Here is a 7,160-nt window from a genome sequence, read left to right on the forward strand (position 1 = left end):
AGCCATACGCCGAACACGCTGCTCTTCGCTCTCGCTAGTGCCACGTGGCCGTCCGGCGCTCAGTCTTCTTGCGACCGTACATTCTCGTGAACACCGCTGCCAGCAATTACGTGCAGTGGCTACACTCCTGCCAAGTCTTTGAGCAATATCGCAGAAGGAACAGCTAGCTTTTCGTAACCCGTATTACACGACCTCTTCCAAACTCAGTGAGGTCCTGATAATGGCGCCATTGTTGTCTCAGGACGTTCTCGACTAACATCAACTCGACATGTCCAATACCAAAGGTAACTAACGCTCATGACCGTTTGGCGTGTGTTTAAAGCAAATGTGATGTGCATCCTTATAGTGGCGCTACTAGCACCGCTTTCACGCTACTGGCACGAAACATGAATAGACATCGCCTCTCAGATGTAGAAACACGCCTCCCAACTTTCGTTTATGTCGCACAACTACTCCTTGGTGATGCGTATTTTTCGGTCGGTGTATATCTTAAATTTGAAATTAATTATGATAACAGACAGACAGTTGAAACTTCCTGGCAGATTAAAACAGTGTGCCGGACCGAGACTCGAACTCGGGACCTTTGCCTTTCGCGGGCAAGTGTTTTACCAACTGAGCTACCCAAGCACCACTCAGGCCCTGTCCTCACAGCGCAGATGGTAGAGCACTTGCCCGAGATAGGCAAAGATCCAGACTTCGAGTCTCGGTCCGGCACACAGTTTTAATCTGCCAGGAAGTTTCATATCAGCGCACACTCCGCTGCAGAGTGAAAATCTCATTCTGGAAACATCCCGCAGGCTGCGGCTAAGCCATGTCTCCGCAATATCCTTTCTTTCAGGAGTGCTAGATCTGCAAGGTTCGCAGGAGAGCTTCTGTAAAGTTTGGAAGGTAGGAGACGAGGTACTGGCAGAAGTAAAGCTGTGAGGACGGGGCGTGAATCGTGCTTGGGTAGCTCAGTTGGTAGAGCACTTACCCGCGAAAGGCAAAGGTCCCGAGTTCGAGTCTCGGTCCGGCACACAGTTTTAATATGCCTGCAAGTTTCATATCAGCGCACACTCCTCTGCAGAGTGAAAATCTCATTCTAGACAGGCAGTTATCGTATACAACTCTTTACACAGCATCGGATATACCAGGTTTGCTGTCGATAAATTGTGTTACTGATGAGGCTCCTACTCTAATAAATATAGTACAAAACTGATTCATCGCGTGTCATATTTCTTTTCAGCAGTGGTTGACATCCCGAAGAATCTCTCTACAGTCATGTAAATAGCCTAACACTTCTCCAAAAACAAGAGACTAAAACTGTACAAGGGGAAGATACTCGCCTTCACTGATGAGTAATGATACCGACGCCTCCTCAGCTGTAAACATGGAGGAAAAGTTTTTACTATCAAAAACAGTCTTGATCACAATTTATTTATTACGGTGAGCGGTTTCGACCACTACTGTGGTCATCTTCAGACCAATGAGTAAGGACCTCCTTCTGCTGGAGATTCTGAGATTAATAAATTAATTGTGATCAAGACTGTTTTTGATAGTAAATGTTTGTTAACGCTTTGATCACTGTTCACTCCCACAATGTATTCAAAAGTAATGGAGGAAAATAACTAACGGTTATTAAGCGCCAAGTGTAGATCAGATTCAAGTTACGGAATGCTTAAAGGATCTAGACGTAGTGAATGTCTGTGTATATCTTTGATCTCAGACGAATGACAAAGGAGAGTTTGATAAAGAAATAAAACCACGAATCGTCTTTGGTAGTGCCGCATTGGAGAAACCCACAGCTGACGGAACCGGGAAATGTCCAAAGCAACTAAAATGCGCTTGATGGAATCATTGGTATTTCCTGTGTTCTTGTACAGCTGCTACACTTGGACCGTGAAAGCTAGTGACAAGATCAGAATTGATGCCTTCGATATGTGGCGTTGGCGGAAGATAATACGCGTACCATGGAAAGAAAGAAGAACCAGTGCTTCAATTATAGAAGAACTTATCATAACAATAAGTTAACCTTCGCGTGTCAGCCAAAGACGCTTCTAGTTCCTTGGACACATTTTGAGAAGAAAAGTGGATAATTTAGAAAAGCCAATCTCTCAAGCAAAAATCGAAGACAAAAGGCCACGAGAAAGAGCAGTAAGCATATTATTGGATCGAGCGAAGAAGATTATCGGTCTACTTCTTCATATTATAGTAAGAAGAGCCTAGTTGAAGACTGAATTACTTAAAAAATGAAAGAAGAAATTAGACTATGGCGCTCAGCAATGAGTAAACCGAATAATGATGATGACGATGCTGATGATGATCTAGTATTGAGATTACTTTATAAAAACTTAACACAGAATTTGCTGCAGTAGCGGCATGTGCGCTATCCACTTTACAGATGCACAACTCCTAATCAGAACCGTCCTTAATTTAAATACCGGGTGATCAAAAAGTCAGTATGAATTTGAAGATTTAATAAACCACGGAATAATGTAGATAGAGAGGTAAAAATTTACACACATGCTTGGAATGAATGGGGTTTTATTACAACAAAAAAAAAACAAAGTTCACAAAATGTCCGACACATGGCGCTGGACAGCAAAACGTCAGTGACCAGTGACTGCTACCGTGACGGGTGAGAGGTATGCCGATATGTTACAGAATCGAACCATCCCCAGCCTGGTTGATAAACACTTGCTGGAACATACGATGTTTATGCAGCATGGCGCTCCACCCCATATTGCTAGACACGTGAAAGATCTCTTGCGCGCGCCGTTTGGTGATGATCGTGCGCTCAGCCGCCACTTTCGTCATGCTTGGCCTCCAAGGTCCCCAGACATCAGTCCGTGCGATTATTGGCTTTGGGGTTACCTGAAATCGCAAGTGTGTCGTGATCGACTGACAAAAAAAAAAAAAAAAAATGGTTCAAATGGCTCCGAGCACTATGGGACTTAACTTCTGATGTCATGAGTCCCCTAGAACTTAGAACTACTTAAACCTAACTAACCTAAGGACATCACACACATCCATGCCCCAGCCAGGATTCGAACCTGCGACCGTAGCGGTCGCGCGGTTCCAGGCTGTAGCGCCTAGAACCGCTCGGCCGGCTGAAAGACAGCATCCGACACCAATGCCTCACCATAACTCCGGACATGCTTTACAGTGTATTCCTCGACTACAGCTATTGTTGAGGAATGATGGTGGACATATTGAGCATGTCCTGTAAAGAACATCATCTTTGCTTTGTCTTACTTTGTTATGCTAATTTTTGCTATTCTGATCAGATGAAGCGTCATCCGTCGGACATTTTGTGAACTTTGTTTTTTCTTTGGTTCTAATAAAACCCTATGTCATTCCAAGCATGCGTGTCAATTTGTACCTCTCTATCTACATTATTACGTGATTTATTCAGTTTTCAAATTTATACTGACTTTTTGATCACCCAGTACATTGTCATTTTTACGAAACTCTGAAACTTTCTTCCATTGCTAAGCATAAGTTTGAAATTTGGCTCTAAGGTGCCTACTACCTTCCTCTGTAATGGTGCAAAAGCGTAGCGCCCTGCAACGTCACGCCAGGGCACGGAGACGCTCCATACAGCAAGGAGTCGAAATATGCGGGGAAAAAAGGCCACAGCTCAGAAGTTCATGTGAGGTGTAAGGTGGGTCAATGAGTTCACATCGGCACCAAGTTTCACCACAATTCTAGCCAAAGCCATTGTGGACGTGTCTCACGATTGGAAGGTCGTCACACCTCCTTACCCATATTTCACCCCTTACTCTGACGCCTGCGCGATGCAGGTTAGAGCAGCAGCACCCAGCGTTCAAGCGATTTTTTATAGGTGGACGTGGAAAATATTGCAGACACACCGCCGCTTAGAATCGACACGAAGAGCCCTCAGAAGGTGGCATAAACGACATCACTGAAACCACCCCTTCCATTGGAGCGTTGATTCCCACTCGTTTATCGGCCTAAAACGACAGTACGCAGTGCAGTGAGCAACAGCACGACGTTCTTGACAACGTTTGACGCTGCTGATACCACACGGGACAATCCAGCTCTACTGTAAGGATATCGTGGGGCTGCAAACCCACTGAACGTGATCTGATCCCTTTCGAGTGTAATGCGACTGCAATTTTTTGCTGCGATATACAGAATGGAACCAGTAGGGACCATTCAAAACCATTTGACGAAATTTGAACGTGACTAGAAATAACAAAGGGTGTTCATCCTTTTTCAGCCCTCCTGTCTCGCGCCCTCCTGTGGCATGATCATGGAGAAGTGCAACGTCGACATGTGCGTGATTAAGACAGCAAAGGGTCCTTCTAAGAACTCGCACCCCCCCCCCCCCCCGGCCAGCCGGCCGCGGTGGCCTAGCGGTTCTAGGCGCTCAGTCCGGAACCGCGCGACTGCTACGGTCGCAGGTTCGAATCCTGCCTCGGGCATGGATGTGTGTGATGTCCTTAGGTTAGTTAGGTTTAAGTAGTTCTAAGTTCTAGGGGACTTATGACCACAGATAAGTCACATAGTGCTCAGAGCCATTTGAACCCCCCCGGCCCCCACCCAGTTTGGCAGCACCTTCGCTGCTAGTCACGCAGCTGTGGACTCACAAAGCAACACTTTTGTTACAATGAAATGAACACCCTTAGCTGCTTACAGACGTTGACATACGTCAACGGGGACAGATGAAAATGTGTGCCCCGACCGGGACTCGATGTAGAAACCCGCCTCGGCACGCGCCGCGAGTAATGAGTATAATGGGCGGGGGCACTACGAATGTAGTGCGGGACAATATGTTGAGAGTGTGGGTTTCGCAGGAGGAGTGCCAGAGATAAAATCCCTGCAGTCGTGCTATCCTCTGTGTCCTCGGTGGCTCAGATGGATAGAGCGTCTGCCATGTAAGCAGGAGATCCCGGGTTCGATTCCCGGTCAGGGCACACATTTTCATCTGTCCCCGTTGACGTATGTCAACGCCTGTAAGCAGCTAAGGGTGTTCATTTCATTGTAATTTCATTCTAACGAGCTGCATGGTCACCGATGGTATCTGTTCTTTCGGACATGTCCGGAATAACGGATACCATCTTAATATATATATAGTTAAGGCTCACCGGCCACTTGACCATCTTCTTCTTCTGTGCGAATGCACAGACAGTGCCCGAACTCTTACGGGAATCGGCAACGCGCCGCGAGTAATGAGTATAATGGGCGGGGGCACTACGAATGTAGTGCGGGACAATATGTTGAGAGTGTGGGTTTCGCAGGAGGCGTGCCAGAGATAAAATCCCTGCAGTCGCGCTATCCTCTGTGTCCTCGGTGGCTCAGATGGATAGAGCGTCTGCCATGTAAACAGGAGATCCCGGGTTCGAGTCCCGGTCAGAGCACACATTTTCATCTGTCCCCGTTGACGTATGTCAACGCCTGTAAGCAGCTAAGGGTGTTCATTTCATTGTAATTTCATTCTAACGAGCTGCATGGTCACCAATGGTATCTGTTCTTTCGCACATGTCCGAAAGAACAGATACCATCTTAGTATACAAAACTTTTGTGCTCGATATAAAGTTGAAATTTGGCTAGTAAACACATGAAATTTCAGTATAATCCAGAACACAAACGGGCCTTTACCTGGCAACATGTTTACTGGTGCTCTTCTACGTCACTCATTCGTGCTCGATAAGCCCCAGCAGTTCCAAGTCACCAGGCTCCTCAGCTCTCTATGTTATCCTTCTGCTGTGTTCCAGTGAGTTAAAAATGTTGAAGGATTTAAAGACAATATTTGAATATATACTGCGGGAGTTCCAGACATGTCATGAAAATCACTTACAGTGGTGTAGTACTGACAAGGGAAACCCTTCATCGGACTGCTCTCGATTTAGTGGTAAAATGTCCCAGTGGATATCCTGTCAAAAACTGAACACCAATCAAGCCTGATAACGGGAAGAATGGGTACTGAATTGTGAAAAAAGAAGCAAAATCGAAACATTGAACGGCCCAAGCTCAAGATATGCAACGCTGAGCGAGTCTGAATAGTCACGACATTGTGGTTATGTATTCACGGGCCCCATTTTTTTCACAAAGTTATGGACTGTCTGTCCGGTCATTGACGTGTCTGTTCGCTGAATTCAAATTTGTGTCTGTGTCGTGATACAGCGTCCGTCTGCAACAGCGAGCTGTAATGTAGGGACCTCCAAACGTACGTGTCTCCTGTTTGTGCTACAGAAGTACCACCTGTTATAAGTCTTGCATTCCGTTTTGGAAGTTTTGACTCTTGAATTCCTTTGTTGCAAGATAGTTCACACCCGTTTATTTGTTGTTCTCATTTCTGTGAGAGATCTATGCCTGATCTTACTATTCATCACATTTACTTGCGACGATAATGTATTCTTACCACACGAGCCATAATCTATAACCATGACAATTGCCAAGACTATAGAAGGAGAGCAGACACGTCAGTGACCGGGCGGAAAGTTCATAGTTCTGTGAAAACAAAAATGGAGCACGAGGAAAATTTGAACACCCTCACGCTTTGCAGTCCAACCCCGTGACCACACAGCCACGACACCTACGTTCTTGCCATTCTCTCGATGTTGCACATATTTGGCTTGGACCGTTCACTTTCTATTTTGCTTGTTTTTTCACAGTTCACTACACATTCTTCCTGTTTTCACCCTTGATCTGTGTTTAGTTTTTGATCAGGTATCCACTGGGCCATCTTACCACTAAATCTGAGGGGGGTGCGGTGGGAAGTTTGCCTTGTGAGATGGACGATAAAACTGCAGATGATGATTCTTTTTAAATTTCTCTCTCGCACACAATCTTACTGTCGTAAAGTGGTTTCGTCATGTTGCTTTGTATGGCGTCTTATATGTCTCAAGTGTTTTCATAAAAATACTAAAAATGTTCCGTGTTTTTCTGTGTTTGTTATCCGTCTGTAACATAAGACTGAATGACGTTTTGGGTTCCATCTGCTTTGATAATTAAATATTTTCCTTCTCTAACAATAACTGTTTTTCATCCAAATGTTATTCATTTATTGCAGGAAGTACATTAGCTTTTCCAAATTTTTATTTTTATAGTCTTCAATTGAAACAACATTCATGAGCTGTTTCCTGTAAAAGATGAACTTTCATTTTAATTTGGAAAAAAAAGATAGAGTTTTCTCACTCACGGGTAAAATTAGA

The 7,160-nt window shown here is 44.9% G+C and overlaps 1 non-coding gene across 1 annotated transcript; it reads left to right on the forward strand.

The window, feature by feature from the left end:
- Nucleotides 1–4,844: 4,844 nt before the first annotated feature.
- Nucleotides 4,845–4,919, forward strand: Trnat-ugu (transfer RNA threonine (anticodon UGU)). The gene has a single exon. It is a non-coding gene; the product is annotated as a tRNA-Thr (tRNA).
- Nucleotides 4,920–7,160: the final 2,241 nt, after the last annotated feature.

Source organism: Schistocerca cancellata, chromosome 2, assembly GCF_023864275.1.
Source record: "Schistocerca cancellata isolate TAMUIC-IGC-003103 chromosome 2, iqSchCanc2.1, whole genome shotgun sequence".
Lineage (NCBI taxonomy): Eukaryota > Metazoa > Arthropoda > Insecta > Orthoptera > Acrididae > Schistocerca > Schistocerca cancellata.